The sequence below is a fragment of the Mesocricetus auratus genome, unplaced genomic scaffold (assembly GCF_017639785.1).
Source record: "Mesocricetus auratus isolate SY011 unplaced genomic scaffold, BCM_Maur_2.0 Super-Scaffold_100037, whole genome shotgun sequence".
Lineage (NCBI taxonomy): Eukaryota > Metazoa > Chordata > Mammalia > Rodentia > Cricetidae > Mesocricetus > Mesocricetus auratus.
In genome coordinates this window covers 4,713,972-4,731,616 of record NW_024429215.1, presented here as the reverse complement: position 1 = coordinate 4,731,616, position 17,645 = coordinate 4,713,972, and the positions used below count along the sequence as shown (strand labels likewise).

Genomic DNA, 17,645 nt, shown 5'->3' with positions numbered 1-17,645 from the left:
GATCCTAAGAAGTCACAGATCAATACCATGTGGTGACCCAATTATTCTGGTTTATCTGCAATTTCCTGCATCTTTTCCTGAATTTCTATTTGAATAGTGGCTTTGAAGAAGTCTTTTTGAGACTCTTAGAAGTAAACGGAAACTAGAAAGGAACCTTCCTCTGTCATTTTCCTCATCATCTATTTAGTTGGCCTTCTGGAATGTGTACTGCCAGTGAGTGTTCTGATGAGTGTGGGCTCCTGAGCCCCTTTCAGTGGATATGGATTACAGAGAAAGTAGGACAAATACAGGTTTCCAGTCTGTGCTGGGGGCAGTGACATGTCTTATTGAGTATTTGAGATGAGGCAAGCAGGACTACTATTCCGCTCTTGCTCTCATTTTGGCATTTAATATAAAACATTCTGAAAGTATGTGACCTCTGCTTCTGTGATGATCTATTCTGGCACATTAATATGTGGATATAGAGGAATATATCAGAAAGAGTCTTTCATAGGAAGACAGAGCAAATTCAGCTTTTTGTGGCGAGTGCAAATGAAAATTCCTGCAGTCCAGATTCAACATGGTAACCTGTGATGTTTGTGTGTAATATTTATGTTTTAATAAATATTAAGCTTCAATGGTTTTATCACACGCTTAGCATGTTCTTTGTTGGTGTTTACTGTAAGTCACAAACATTTGTTCCTCAACTTAGTGTTTATTCCATTCCTCAGTTCAAACAGACTCCTTTTCACTGCATGAAACGCCTGTGCTTGCTCAATTTGTGAAACAAACGTGGTTTCTGTTCATAGTGACTTCATGTGGTATGCCATCCCCAATTCCTTCAGGTCTTCAGTTCCCAAATAATACCTGTCCCACTTTCTTTGTCCTTAAATGCATGTATAAATGTACCAATACACGTGTGTATGCTCATGTATGTGAGTGCGCCCACACACACACATACACACACACACAGTATTATACACAGAGTCTGTGAAAAAATCTGAATTCCTACAATGTGTTTACATTTACATAGTTTACATGATGACCTGTTACTCCATCCCCAATTCCTTCTAATGACAACATTTAATTCTTTCAGGTTGAGGAGAACTCCATTATGTGTATATAAGTCCTTACTCTTAATAGTTGGCACTGCTTATCCATTGCCTCATACCCCTTCCTCTCAAATTCCAAGAGTGTTGGCAGAGCTGTTAGAAATGAGGGAATTGTGGGTTTATATGATTCTGTTTCATTCCCTGTTCCTACACTGTTGCCATTGACTCCAGATATCATATGTTTATTAGCATTTCTCCTCCACACTTGTTAAAATCATTCTCTCCATAAAGGTTACACAAATTTGTAGTTCCATGAGGCTACTGTGACTCTTTACTGGAAGTCACAGAGTGTACTGGAAAGGCAATTATCCTTTTCTTAAGAAGCTTGAACTCATGGCCACACTTGAAACATCAAAGGCTTTAGGGGCTCAATCAGATCCACTGTATATTTTGAATCCCATCCCCTGTGACTCACAGAGAATAGAGTCATCAGAGAGAATTTTTCCATGTGTAGTAGCTATTTTATTGGTAACTCTGAGAAATGGAGAATAAAGGGCAGCCAGCTATAATGTTTGTGTAATAAAAGCAAGGAGATCAGGTAACACAGATACTCCTGGGGTCGTGCCCAGAATTATGCAGTGAACTATCCTTAGGCAACAGCAAAATGGGTCAGGTTCTCCAGGACCTTGCTACAAGGACAATGTGTTCATGCAATTCTCAGGCCTTAATCCCCCGAGATGTCACATGGGTCCCAACAGGGTTTGTCTATCTTATTGTTTCTTTGTGTTATTATTTCTCTTTTTATTTTATTTATTTCATCCCTCATTTTGATCATTATCTTCTGTCTACTCTACTTGGAAGAGTTTCCTTCTCTTTGTTCCAGACCTTTCAAGTCTCCTGTTCAAGTCCCTAATAAAAGATTCCACCAAATTATTTATGCAGTCATTCAGTGCTATAAAATTTCCTCTTAGCACAACTTTCATTGTTTCCCATAAGTTTGGGTATGCTGGGCATTCATTGTAATTGAATTTGAGAGAGAATTTCATTTCCGTCATTATTTCTCTCTTGACTAAGTGATATTTCAGAGGGGAGTTGTCCATTTTCCATGAGTATGTAAAGTTACTGTTGGTCTGATAAAATACAACAGGGTATTTCAATTTTCTTGTATCTGCTGAGATATGTTTTGTGACAGAGTATATGATCAATGTGCAGAGTATTCCATGTGGTGCTGAGAAAAAGCTATATTCTTTTTGGCTTGGGTAAATGTTCTGTGTGTATCTGTCTTGTCTTTTTGAGTCATAATATCTGTTAAGTTCCATTATTTCTCTTAGATTTTGACTGTATACATCCATCTATTCATGACAACCGATTGTTAAGTCTCCCAGTATTGTTTGGGATTGATACATGATTTAAACTTTATTTATGTTTCTTTTGCAAATATTGGGTGTTTTAATTTGCTGCATAACTGTTCAGAATTGAGACATCATTTGGGGGAATTTTTCTTTGATGAGTATGGGATGCCCTTCTCTAACTCTTTTCATTAATATTGAATTGAAGTCTATTTTATTAACTACTAGGAGAGTTGCACAAGCATAGTTCTTAAGTCTGTTAGATAGAAAAATCTTTTTCCAATCCTTTTCTCTGAGGTAATGCCTATCTTTGAAGTGGAGGTGTGTTTTTTGTATGCAGCAGAAAGTTGGATCCTGTTTTCTTTTTTAGTTCTAAGTTTAACACATTTACATTGCTGTTCTATTCTTTCTTTTAATTTTTTCTTTAAATTAGAAACAAGTTTGCTTCATGTGTCAATCCCAGCTCCCTCTCGCTCTCCCCTCTTCCCTCGTCCCTTTCAACCCTCCCTCAATCCCCACTCCACTCTCCACGGAGGGTGAGGCCCTTCATGGGGAGATCTCAAAAGTCTGTCACATCATCCCGGGGCAGGGCTTAGGCCCTTCCCCATGTGTCCTAGCTGAGACAGCATCCCTCCACGTGGAATGGGCTCCCAAAGTCCATCTGGATGCCAGTGATAAATGCTGATTTATTGCCTGAGGCACCACAGAATGCCGAGTACTCCTCACTGGCATCCACATTCAGGGCGTCTCGATCAGTCCCGTGCTGGCCTCTCAACTGTCAGTCTGGGGTCCATGAGCTCCCCCTTGTTCAGGTCAGCTGTTTCTGTGGGTTTCACCCACCAAGTCTTAACCCCTTTGCTCATCACTCCTCCCTCTCAGCAACTGGGTTCCAGGAGTTCAGTTCATCATTGAGTTGTGGATGTCTGCTTCCTTCAGCCACTGGATGAAGGCTCTAGGACGACATACAAGGAAGTCGTCAATCACAATATCGGGGAAGGGCATTTAAGGCAGCCTCTCCACTATTTGTTAGATTGCCAGTCTGTGTCATCCTTGTAGGTCTCTGGACTTCTTACTAGTGTATGCAGCAGAAAGTTGTATCCTGTTTTCATAACAGACGTCTTCTATTGGAAAATTTGGCTCATTGATATTCAGAGATATTAATGACCAGTATTGCTACCTCCTGGTTTATTTGTTTGTTTGTTCATTTGTTTGCTTGGTGGTGGTGGTGGTAGTGTGTATTTCAGTACATGTGTATGTTTCTGTGTGTGTATCCCATCTTTGGGGCTGTCTAATGTGAGATTGTGTGTTGCCAGTGAATTTGTGGGTGTGGCTAACTTTCTTGAGAGAAAATTTTCCTTATAGTATTTTCTCTGTGTTGGATCTTTTGGATAGATCTTGATTAAAGTTGAATTTGTCAAGAAATATCTTGTTTTATACATGTATAATGATGAAAAGCTTTCTGGTTATTGGAGTCTTGACTGGTATCAATGGTCTCTTAAAGTGAGCAAGATATCAGTCCAGGCCATTCTGATTTTTAGGTTCTCAGTTGAGAACTCAGGTGTGATTCAATAGGTCTAACTTTACATATTACTTGAACTTTTTACTTTGTACCTTTTAATATCCTTTCAATTCCTGTACATCTAGTGTATTGATTCTTATGTGGTGAGGCATTTTCTTTTCAATCCATTCTACTTGATGTTCTATAAGCTTCTTGTATCTTTATAGTCATGTCCTTATTTAGGTTAAAACAAGTTTCTATGGTTTTGTTAAAGATAATCCCTGGATTTTGAGCTGGGATTTTTTGCATTTTCCTGCTCCTATTTTTGTCTTTTACTAGAATCCCATATATCCTTGATGTTGTATTTGAGAAGTTTCTTACATTTAACCTTTTTCTTTAACTGATGAAAGTCTTTTGTCTACTCTACCTTCAACACATGAGATTCTCTCTTCTATATCTTGAAATCTATGGACAATACTTGTGAATATACTTTCTGCTCACTCACTCAAATTTTCCATTTCCATAATTCCCTCATCGTTTGTTTCCATTTTGCTGTTATTTCAATTTACCAATCTTGAATACTTTTCTTCACCTGTTTGGTTTTTTTCTTGTATTTCTTGTCATTCATTAAGGAATTCATTGATTTTATCCATTTTTGTTCATATATTCCTCAATTACTTAAGGAAAGTTTTCATTTCCTCTTTAAGTACCTCTATTATCTTTTCAGTCTTGTTTCTACTGCTTCGACTGCACTGAAATATTCAGATCTTGCTCACTCAGGATAGCTGTGCCTTGACTGTTGTTGATTTGGTCCTTACACTGACATTTAGGCATCTGGTTTTGGAATGCTTAAAAGTCTAGGTCCTGGTTTCTCAGATTGTCCTTGTTTGACGGGTATTTGATTCCTTGGTTTCTGTGTGCCCTTTGTCATCTAAGCTTTGTGGACTGCATTTCTAGTGGCCAGTGTGACTTCTGATCTAGTAGGGAGTAACTTTCTGAGTTGGACACTTATCTTCCACTAGAAAAACAGGTCAAAATTTCCATGATGAATTCTTAAGAAATTTATGAAACCACTACCCACAGGGTGCATTTCTCAGTAGTAAAATACCTCCTTCATATACATGCAGTGATGGACTGCAGCCCTCTGAAGAGTAAAAAAGAAGTTAAAATAAAAGGATATTGTTTTGGATTTTAGTAAATTTTCCATTATATATTTTATTGTTACAAACATGAATATGTCTCTACATGTATGTTTTTGCTTCACCGGCATGTAATGATGTGGTTTCATTCATTGTAACACATCACTTAGCCAAAGTCTAATATTTATGAGTTTCACTGTTTTTAGTATCAGAATTCTGATACAATGCTTGGAGATGGAAAATTTTCTCAGTACTTCAAAATCATCTTCAAGTCCTGTTGGAGATTTCTAAGCTGTAAATGGACATTGTACACATTCTCTTGTTTTTCGGTTATCTCTTTAAAGTTTAATGGTTTCTTGGAATTTATATGGATGGACTCACACATAAAACATTTTCCTGGTTTTATTTTGTTATGAATCTTCTGATATGACTGAAATATTAGCATTGTTTAAAGGATTAACAAAAAGGGTTGAAATTCAGTGATTTGGAGAGTCTTATAAAGTAGAACTTCTAAGGTATGACACAGTATACAACAAGCAAGAGTGTTCTAATGTTCACTGGTGAATGACTGAATCATGAGGACTAAGAATTCTTCAGAGGCATGCATAGGCAATCTATTTTGGAACGTCTCTCACTGATGGGTTTGTATACATATTTTCATTTGTCCCCCTGCATACAGTGCTCTCTCTCCTCCCTGAATGCAACCAAGAAAGCAGCCTCCTCTCTGAGGCTCCCTAAGCCGACACATTCTGTGTTGAGCCCTTGTAAAGGGACCAGGTACTGCCATGGAAGTAAACTGAAGCATTGAACACAAACTCCCTAATTTAGTTGACTCACATTCTTTTTTTAATATCAATTTTCTGGTGTACACGCAGTTGGGAGAAAAAAATAGAGTCAGCAATGCTCCTGGGTAGATGCAAAATCATGTGCATCTAACCACCCAAAATTGGAATTTGCAACATAAAAATATGGATGCCACTGGAATCCATCTTGTTGAACCAATGAGCTTTACTGGGATTACATACAGGATTATGGGGAAGGAGCTGCTTTCAGGAGTAAAAGAAACCCAAAGATAATTGTCATCATTAAACTCCAACCAAGTATGAGATATAGCTTAAGAACGCTGCATAACTGGTACCCACTACAATCCCCCAGGCTAAATGATATCCTATCTTCCCAGCTCAGTTTATTAAAGCCTCATCTAGCCACTAAGATTGGTGTGAGTTTTTTCATGAGAGTTAAACACAGTGAATCCTGTCAGATTCAGGAACTACTTGAGGCTATTTGGTGCTTTATTTCCAGTCTTAATCAGCTTCTCTTCAGGATGGAATGTTTCAGTGTCCAGGAAATAGCTACCCAATAGCATTCCTCATGCTTCTCCATTTTGTACTCCTCATGAAATATTTGATGGTGAAGAAGTATACCGTTTTAAAAATGGTTTTCTACATTGTCACATTTTCAGAATTTTCCCACACTATGAGCCTTTGGTATTTAATTTGAACATACATAAAGACTTTCACAAGTTTCTTATGTTCCATTTTCTACTGTGGAATTTGCAATGGTCCCTAAGGACAGAGCTTGAATAAAGCATATGCAACATTATTTACCATGGACTTTTCCCTCCACAGTATGACTTTTCTGATATTTTCTTAGACATGAGTGGTGAGTAAAGACTTTGCCACATGTAGTACATTTGGAAGGTTTCTCACGTCTGTGAATTTTCTGATGTACCCTAAAATATGAGACACTGGCAAAAGACTTCTCACTTTCACTACATCTGTAAGGTTTCTCTCCAGTATGAACCATCTGATGTACTCTTAGATACAAGTCAGTGGTAAAAGGCTTGTCACATTCACTGCATTTATAACGTTCCTCATCTGCATGAATTTTCTGGTGTTTCCTAAGATCTGAACTAATTGAAAAATTTTTCTCACATTCATTACATTTATAAGGCCTCTCCCCTCTACTATTTTACTGAAGTCTCCTAAGACAATGTTTACGGATAAAACCCTTGCGACACTCACTACATTTGTAAGTGAATTTGTGTGTGAATGTTCTGATGCCGTCCAAGATGTGAAAGATTGATAAAGGATTTCTCACATTCAATACAATTGTAAGGCTTCTCTCCACTAAGAAGTATTTGATGTCCTCTAAGATATGAGCCCGTGGCAAAATATTTGTCACATTCGTTGCATTTGTGAGATCTCTCTCCTGAGTGGATTTTCTGATGGCTCCTATGATGTGAACTAACAGAAAAAAAAGTTCTTATATTTATAAATCTTCTCGCCTGTATGAATTGTCTGATGCTTCCTAAGATGGGGCTTCTGGAAGAGGGATTAATCATATCCACTAGATTTGTAATTTTTCTCTCCTGTATGAACATTCTGATGGACTCTTAGGTACATCTGCTGGGCAAAGCACTTGCCACATTTAATAGGTCTGTTAGGTTTCTTTGCTGGGTGCATTCTCTGATTTGTTTTAACATCTGAGGTCGTGTAAAAATCTATCATGCTTCTCTCCACTATAGGTTCTATAATGGTACACAAAGTATGACAATGTATAGAAGGATGTAGTACATTGTTTATATTCATAATTTCTCCTCTGTTAATTTTCTGATGTTTTCTAAGACTTAAACAGCAAATGAACGATTTGTAAATTTCCCCTCTAGTGTGATTCTGTAATGTCTCTTAAAATCTGATGAATCACAAAAACACTTTCCACATTCCGTACATCTATATGGTTTTTCTCCATAATGTTGTTAAGTATTTTGAGTTGAGACAAATGCAAAAAGTACTTAGTACTTTCTGTACATTTATAAGGTTACACCTCTGAGATCCTATATGTTTACTGAGGTTTGAATATGTCTTGAGGCATTTTCTCCATTTCTGGTGCTGCTGTGGTTTCTTTTGACTGTGAATTCCTTTCAGTGTGAGTTTATATTTAGATGCAAAAGATTTATCGTTCTCTGTATTTCTGTGTTCCTCATTTTCAGTGTACATTTGTAGGTTTTAACTAATGATGGAACATAATTTTAAACTGTTTACACAGTCCTTGTGTTTGAAAGGTTCTTCTCCAGTGCTTCTGCATTTATTTCTGGTCAAGTTTCCAAATCTGTACTTGTTAGTGAGCGCTGGAAGGATTCATGAATCATTTTGCCAAGGTCATTACATTTACGTGATTTCTTGTGTATATTCACATGCTGATGAAACTGATGCTTTGAGCCATGACCCAGGCTCAAATTAACATACATGTGATAATTCTCTAGAAAATCAGCACAACAAGGATTATAGGGATTGATGCAAGAGTAACATATTCAATACCTGATGCTTCCTTAAGCAATGTAAACTAGCAATTTTTTGAAAAAGAGTTCTCAGCAGAGGTCTTCTGCTTTTCACTATAATTAAACAGAAGCTCAGATGAGCCTCCAAGCAAACTGTGAAGAAAAAATAATGACCTTCACATTCTTATCTAAACTGCCCACCTTGCAGAAGGTCAGGTAAGTGACCAAGCAATAATGAACTTGGAGAAAGGAGCTCTGAAGGATCATATGAAGGTAGACCCTCTATTTTCCTGTTGTTTATGCCTTTAAGACATGGTCACAATATGTAGCCTTCATCAGTTAGGAACTCAGTATGTAACTCAGGCCGGCATGGAACTCATCAGGTCCTCTTGTTTCAGCCTCCCTAGTGTGATGATGAAAAGCATACTGTTCTAAGATTAACATAGAACCTACACCTCAAAACTAAATAAACAAACCCAGCAACATGCTCACTACCAACCGGTCTTTCTCTAATTTAAAACTTCTCCTTTAAAAAAAATTAATAGAAATTCTGGCATTGGTGGTGCACACCTTTAATCCCAGCACTTGGGAGGCAGAGGCAGGCAGATCTCTGTGAGTTGGAGGCCGGCCTGGTCTACAGAGTTTGTTCCAGGACAGCCTCCAAAAAAAATAATAGAATAGTTAAATCCAATAGTAAAACCAAAACATTCCAATCACCAAGTATACTGCAATGCACTTCCGAGCTCTGAATATTCAATGTCCAATATTCAATATTCAATTTTCTTTGAACTTTGACATTTTTATTAAAAACTAGATAAAAGGGCTAGAGAGATCAGGTAGTATATAGCATTAGTTATTCTAGCAGAGAACATGGAAAATGTAAAGGAAGCGCCATGAAAAAAATATGTTTATTTCCAGAATCCCCCTTGTTTCCAGGATTCTCTAACAACTCCGGGAGTTTACAAATGTACAAAGCGGGTAAATATAAAGGACGAGTCAGGAATCCTGTAAGAAGAATATTCTTGCCTACAAAGATTATCTTCCTGTAGTTCTCCAACATCACATCCATGTACAAAGCTGTCCTGGAGAAGAGCTCAGCCACATCCCAGAATGTCAACAGACCCTGTTAATGGAAAATCACACATTTGCTATGAACTGCTGGATAAAATGCTTCATTGGGTAAAAGATACCTTAGAAATTAGAGACTTTTTAGCATACAGATGACTATGAATATTATTCAAACACAAGTTGTCTTTTTCTTTTTGTGTGTGTGGTTTTTGAGACAAGATTTCTCTGTGTAGTCCTGACTGTCCTGGAACTTGCTCTGTAGACCAGGCTTGCTTTGTACTCATATTTCTGCCTACCTCTACTTCCTGTGTGCTGAGATTGAAGGACTATGCCACCACCACCAAAAGGCTGTAGACAAGTTTTCTAAAGAGGCTGCAGAGATGGTTCAGCAGCTAAGAGTGCTGGCTGCTCTTTCAGAGAACCATACTTTTGTATGAGCACCCAGATGACACTATTCAGTTCCATGGGATCCAATACTCTCTTCTAAACTCCTTAGACAGGAGGCGCAAATACCATTCACACATATATTCACTCACCCAAATATACACACACACATAACATAAATATGAAAATTAATTTTTAAAAGGTACTTTCTAGAACAGTCATGCTCTATATTGTATTTACTATCTCTGTGAAAATGGATTATGTAATAGTATCTTAGTCAGCAATTTGTAAGGAGCATAACATACACACTTAAGGTCTAGATCAGGAATGTACCTTTATGAAGGCTATCTTGAAATCACACAGGATCACAGAGTCATATCCCAGAAGGAAAAGTTATGATGAGCAAAACTGTCAAAATTCTACAACTGTCAACCTTGCTCAGATGTGGATACTGTATCAATGCTATCTGCAGCTGGGCCTCATCTGACTCTACTCTAACATTCTCAGTTAAGGTTTTGAGTGCTAGGTACGGTGTTACTACCTTTCAGAACAAGAATTAGAATATGGAATGCAATAATCATGAAAGAATTAAAAGTCAATGAAGTTTTTGTACATGTTATTTCTAACAGTAAGGAGTATGACTTCATTGCAGACACCAATGTTCCAAAGAAATATAAAAATCAACTATTTTGTGAGGTTATTTTATGAAAATATTGTATCAACCATGAAGTAAATAGAAAAATCGTTAGGCATCACTAATGATATCTAAATTTTTTTAAAGTAGAAACAACCAATAACAGATGAATAATGACTTCAGAAATTCCATATGTGGTTTCACTATAACATAATGAGAATATCATTTACAAATAAATGTCCTATGTGACAATACATACTGTCTGTGCTTGAAATTAATGCATCAAGTGTGTGACAATTATACAGTACTAATTTTGAATATATTATTGCTCATTAGATTGGCTCATCTGAAAATATGAATCTTCAAATTTCAAATCTCTTCTTCAGTATTGGAGCTCAAGTGTCTAACAAGATATTGGGGTGCATAAATAAAAAGCACTTGTTTTCCCTCATTCATTTTCTTCAAAACTAAAAAATTAAGCATATGTATATGTACCACTAACATTAATGTGAGGACTGCAAAGGTGGCCCACAAGCAAAGAATATTTGCTGTTTCTACAGAGAAACCCAACTTCATTCTCTCTATACACATCTATACATATGGCAGCTCAAGACAGTACCACACTCCAGTGCCAAAGTTTCAGTACTGACTTTTGGGCTCTACAGGCATCCCCTAAGCATGAATATCATATAAAATATGAGTTGAACACTTCATATTTAAATAAAAATATTTTAAAAGAAATAGACACCAGTAAATTGTAACCATTTTTCAAAGTCTCTACATATGTAATGTATAACTTCAAGAAAGAAAAAGCATAGGTTGAGGGAGTCTTCCTCCTCTAAAAGAAAGCAAAGTAAGGTCCTTAGAAAGGATATTTGTTTATAGTTGAAAATTGATGGCTTCTGAAAAGCACCAAGTCAATGCTCTCTAGAACAGTCTTATTGATATATTCCACATGACACAATACAGAGATAGTGCCAGTAATGCTTACACCCTGCCTGAAAAATAAAAGACAAAGAGAAAATACTGCTCTGTCAATTGAGAGCTTCATGCCAAGCAATGTTATCAAGAGAATGATATGAGCAGGATCTCTCCTGTGACAAATAAATTTCAGGTGTCAACATATCCACCATTGTTGTCTGACAGCAAATACAAAAGAGATTTCAGTATATTGAAATTTGCATCTCTTCAAAAAAATCAGTTTTATGGCAAGAAGAAGGCGCATATTCCTTCCATTATCTGAGTTCTCTAGAGTGATGAAATATTTAGTACTAGGACTCAAGACAGTGATTCTGTTCTAATTCTATATTTCCATAAACTGCTCAGTGATAGCAGCTAACATGTCATGTACCTGTATGGTCATTTGCATAAGCCTGGTTCTAGGAAACCAACAATCCCTAAAACGCAATCTATGTGGCACAGAAGACCTACTTTCCTCATTAATAAAATTTTGGGGCCCATGAAGATAGCTCTTCTTCTTCTTGACATAAGGTTGGAAAGTTCAAGTCTGTCCTTAGTCTTCCAAGGTTAAATACAAAAGACCTAAACCTGTAAGGCTTGGCTACTATAAGATATTTTGTTCTTGGTAGCAAATGTTTTATCTAAATAGCAACAGACTTGGACTGAGGTGTGTTCTTTCTCTTGACCCTCAAGGCTGGATAACAGGTGTGGTTACCAATACTTGCAGGATTAAAGGAAGAAAGTCTGTTTGCTCCTTATACATGATAATAGAGGTCTTCTGTCAGGTCCCCCTTTTGACTGAGGTACTTTAGAAAGTTGAAGAATAAACTTGGGGCATTCAGTATTCACTGGACTGCCCTCCTGACTCTATGCTTTGTTTCTGTCTCTTTTTTTTTTTTTTTGGTTTTTGAGACAGGGTTTCTCTGTGGCTTTGGAGGCTGTCCTGGAACTCACTTGGTAGTCCAGGCTGGTCTCGAACTTACAGAGCTCCGCCTGCCTCTGCCTCCCGAGTGCTGGGTTAAAGGCGTGCGCCACCAACGCCCGGCTCTGTTTCTGTCTCTTTCTTAGTGTCTTTACCTGCCCTTTCTCAATCCTCAATGCCCCTCTCAGTTATGAACCCAGCAAGTTGACTGGATCTGACTAAAGCCCCCACAAAGACCGGTTCCCAAAATATACAAGCACACAAGTTCATCATCTGAAGGAGAAGGACATTGATACATTTCTTTGATCGACATTTACAAAGAATCTCTTTCAAAGTTTCAGGTCTGAACTCCATGAAAAATATCTGTCCTCACAGAAATGGGAAAAGCATGTGCTATGTAGGTGAAAGATTTAAAGACTTAATTGTAACAGTCAGAAAAGAAAAGCAAAAAAAATTATAGGACATAAACACTTTAGATGATATGGTGATCTGAACAGGAATGGCCCCCATAGGCTCGTAGATTTGAAGGCTTGCTCTCAGGGAAGAGGAACTACTAGGAGGTATGGCATTGTTGGAGGAAGTGTATCACTAGGGGTAGACTTTGAGGTTTTCCGAAGCTCAAGCCAGGCTCTCTCTCCCTCCCTCTTTCCCTCCCTCTCTCTCTCTCCCTCCCTCCCTCCCTCTCTCTCTCTCTTTCTCTCTGAACCTGTAAGCTAGGCCCAATGAAACACTTTTTTATAACAGTTTCTGTGACCATAGTGTATCTTCACAGCAATAGAAACCCTAAGACAGATTACATCATCAGAAGAAGGGAAATAAGGCTAATAGTATTTCAATAATAAAACAACTTTCAAAGGAATATAGATACAACACTCACCTGGGGTGCATTTACAGGAGAATCTTCCATTCTTCCTATTGCTCTTCTCTGAATTTCTTTCTCAGGAACAGACACAGAACTCTTCTTGGCATCTCACAAAAAGGTTCCAAAGAAAAAGAAAACGAAGCTAAAATTAGTACAGTTTCTTACAAACAACAACAAACTATATAAAAAGACCCAAAACACAGAGTGATATTAAAGGTCTTGTCAACATCCATACAGGCAGGAAGGCATGGAAGAATATATTTTAAGTGAAAAACAAAAATAACTATGAACATTAACATTGCATCCAGAAGCATAGACTCTTAAAGTTCATGGAGAAGGAAGTTCACCTGAATAAAGTTATGAAATAACACAGGTCAAGCAGTCAAGCAGCACTACAGATCATAATTAAAGACAAAATATACATAGAAAACTTGGAGAAACTATCAACAAGAACATGGGAAAAAGACATATCTAAAGAATAGACAAATAGAATAGAGTGGAGGAGTAGCAACCGTGTCCAACACAAAAACACAGCAACCTGCTATTTCAATGTGGAGGGAAAAATACTACCAATAATTAACCACCCAGAATAATAAAAGAAAGAAAACATAATAAAAAGAGGCCCTGTGATATGAAAATCTCCGAAAAATTTAAACATCATAACACAAAATTCAACAAAATCTGGAGATAAATTCCGAAAGGAACTCGGAAGAAATAGAGCATGGATGAACGCAGTAAAGCGCATGTATGTCACATCTAGGCCAAGTACAGAGAAAAAATGAACAGCAAGGCCAGAAAACTTACAAGGTGAGGAAGATGCTTGTGTTCTCTTCCTTACTGAATCAAGACTCATAAGCGTTTGCTAGACATATCTGAATAAGACAAAGGATACAAAGAACAAAGGAGGAAAGCCAAATTTCAAGCTCCATTAAAATTATTATGTGATTATGGGGTCATATACACAATGCAACACAGATACCGTGGGGAAATCTTAGACTTGATAAGTCCTTTAAGTATTATTGAAAAATACAAAAAGAAACACACGGGTTACTACTTCCTCTATGTGTCCAATAATGACAATTTGAGAAGTTAGAAATTTAACCCTATCAAATTGCTTCCCAGAAGACTTAGGAATGATGCTAAGTAATAACGAATTAACTTCTATGAGGAAACTTTTAAGGCACTCAGAACAAAAAAAACTGCTCCATAAACACAAAGAAAAGATTTCCATGCACACTGACTGACAAACAGCATAATGTAAATGGTTATATTAACAGCAACCAGCAGAATCAATGCAAACCATAGAAGCAAAATACTGTTATTTTCCACAAACATGGAAATGGAAAGAGTAAGGTGGACACAAGAAAATCAAAACTATCAAAATTCATCCTAAGAGAGAGTAATCCTAGGATGTCACAGGACCTGACCACACATCACAACATGTAAGCATGAGTACAAGGACAGAGTGATCCTGCACATGAAGATCCATGTAGTACTTTGCACGACACGGAGAACCCAGAAATAAACATATACCAGAAAGGTAATGTAAGCCAAATATGTCAAAGACAAACCCAGAAAGTTAGATACCTGTAGGAGAAAATAGTGCTCTGCCATTATCCATGTGACTTACTAGAGGCGCATACAGATGAGGTAATAAAAGGGCAGTTTACCGCACCGCTAACCACACCCACTTTAGGCATGACTAAAGACGTATACAGACGTAGTCAGGGAACTACATCACTAGCCAGGCCCACTTACTTATACTTTCAGTAAGTGTGCCATTTGTTGTTGCAGCATCAGATACCCTTTGAACATTCAGTGCTAGGGAAACAATTGTCCATGTGCAGAAGAGTGTCATAAGACCCATCTGTCTCTTCCTATACAAAAATCAATGCCAATTATTTCAACCCCATACTTGGCAACATATCAAACCTCAACAGGTACAAAAAAGTTGGAATAACTCCATGTATCTTATCAGACCACCAAGATTAAAGTTAGAATTTAACAACATTATTTCAAACACTCTCCGGGAAAACTTGAAATTCTGATAGTACCAGAGAAAAGCATGATTAAATGTCTTATACCACAGAAATAAGCAAAGAGTGTCAGAAAGTGGTTCCAGAAACACAGAAACCAAACAGGAAAAATGACAAAGAGACCTCGTGGAATACAAAGCAACAGAGACCAGAAAAGTTCAAGAGAACTAATAGTATCTGAGATAGTAAAACACTCAGCATGTTGCCTTTACACAAGTAGATAATATATGCACCACACAAAAGAACTGCTCCGTGTCAATGCATAAAGTCCAAACTATCTTCACAGAGGACCTTGAGATAGGAAGGGCTCTAAATGGAGTTAGGAAGAGGCAATTATTGGCTGAGGTTGCATCACTAAGGGCAGATGACAATAGTGACCCTACAGGAATGAGGTTTATAGAAGGAAGAGGCCAAAATCCATGATGCAGCCTTGAGACAAGAGAGTCTCATAAAGGAAAAAATCAGCACTCTGTACTCCATATGGAATCAAGTGTGCAGTTTTTAGGGACAGACTCAGGAAAAGGAGGGCTTCCATATTCATCCAGGGCAGGGGAGGACTGTTGGTTCTCCAGATAACTAGAAAATCAGCCCCAATATAAAAAGACATGGTCCAAATCCCAGATAATCACTTCCTGAGAAAGGGTATTAAAGGGCTCTAACATTCTCTGTCATTGCATATTACTGTCAGCATTTTTAGGTGGCAGGAAATACCTAAAATATAGTTCCTGACTCTTTGATCACATTTCATTTCATTCTATCTGGCAGATACAGTACCATTATGTGTACCATAATGTTTTGGAGAACAGACACATCATGCAATGGCTCTATCTGCCAAACATCATGTTTTTCTCAATGCAACAGACTTGCCATCAGATCTAGCTACAATATTCTCATCACTGTCTAGGCAGACCATACATTGTTCACTGAGGTAAAGTGTACCTTTCCCCCATCTCACAATGAGGAATGCTCTCTCAGCCTGGACTCTTGTGGGAGGGCATAGGCCCTACTCTGGATGAAATGACAGACTCTGGAGATTCCTCCCAAGGAGGGATCAGAGTGGAGATTGGGTGGGGGACTTGGGGTCATGGTGGGGAGGGCGAGGAGGAGGGGAGGGAGAGGGAGCTGGGATTGACGTGTGAAACAAGCTTGTTTCTAACTTAAATTTAAAAAAAGGAAGAGGAAAAAAGTGTGCCTTTTCAACTTCCTCCTCTTCCCAATGTGGGCTTGTGTTCTAAGTTGTATGGAAACCACTGTGTGAGACTAATGATCACTTGCAATCCATGTGAATGCATTTATATGTAGAATATTACAATTCAACTCACAAGTGTCTTTAAATGGAATGCCTGTGTAGTAAATGTTCAAGGCAATGTCAAAGCACAGCTGTCGAGGAGGCGCAGCAGAAACCACCTGATGAGCTGGGCATTGGTGGCTCACGCCTTTAATCCCAGCACTCAGGAGGCAGAGGCAGGTGGATCTCTGTGAGTTCGAGACCAGCCTGGTCTTCCAAGTGAGTTCCATGACAGCCTCCAAAACAATACAGAGAAACCCTGTCTCAAAAAACCAAAAATAAAAAAAAAAGAACGAAAGAAAGAAAATGCTCATCTAATGTACAATGGGATCTCTCTGCCTAACCAGTATCCACATTCAAGATCCTAAACTATAACACTGAAGACAATGAAGGAGGAAGAATACAGAAGTAGGTTTGACTTCGAGAAGGCACACTAAAAGCGCTTTTATATAAAGTGTAGAAAGTTCTATTCGAAAACTCAGTGGTGAATTCAGAAACCTGTGGCTGTCCAATATGCACAAAATAAGCAACATATATGGACACAGCCCTGAAGATGACATCATCTTGGCTCTGAGAACAATGAGGAAGAGGAGGTGATAAGGAACTAAACAAAGCCAGAGGGGGAAATGGCCATGATGTGCCATTTTTCAGACTCCACACAACTACAGTAATCAGTAACCCAGAACAACTGTACTCACATGCACTGGACTCACTTAGCCGCAATCAGTCTAGGAAGGGGAGAGGCTCACAGAGTCCCGCCCTCTACCTCTTAATTGTGGCTGTGGATAAACGTAAGGAGAAAGGGGATCCCCTGTGTTTAGTTGTGTCTCCTCTGCTGAGCCTACCAGGCTTCAACACATGACCACAAACCCACAGTCTCACAGATGGCCCTGGTTAATCTTGGAGAGTCAAACACAAAATGAACAGAAATAAATATGAGAGAGAGAAAAAGATTAATTGGAACTATGGAGCAGGATTGTAGGGAGTAGAGGGTGAGAGTGTGCACTTCAAGAGGTGTTTCCTATGAACTGGAAAATAGTAATTAAAAGTAAAGAGACCACAACAATGTAATTTCATTTTTGTGTCTTTATCTCATTTGGTATCAACTCAAAAAGCTTCCTAAAGAGTCTGGGAGCCTCGATTCATTGTTACACCAAGAAATACTTTAAGTAGCTTCAGTATCAGGTATTCTAT

The 17,645-nt window shown here is 38.1% G+C and overlaps 1 long non-coding RNA gene and 1 pseudogene across 1 annotated transcript; both read right to left on the bottom strand.

Moving 5' to 3' along the window:
• Positions 1–5,821: 5,821 nt before the first annotated feature.
• LOC121135385 lies at positions 5,822–7,743 on the bottom strand (annotated as a pseudogene).
• A 1,445-nt stretch (positions 7,744–9,188) lies between these two features.
• Positions 9,189–16,229, bottom strand: LOC106022616. The gene is made up of 2 exons (XR_001197550.3): positions 13,143–16,229; positions 9,189–9,420 (listed from the first exon to the last, which is right to left on the bottom strand). It is a non-coding gene; the product is annotated as an uncharacterized LOC106022616 (long non-coding RNA).
• Positions 16,230–17,645: the final 1,416 nt, after the last annotated feature.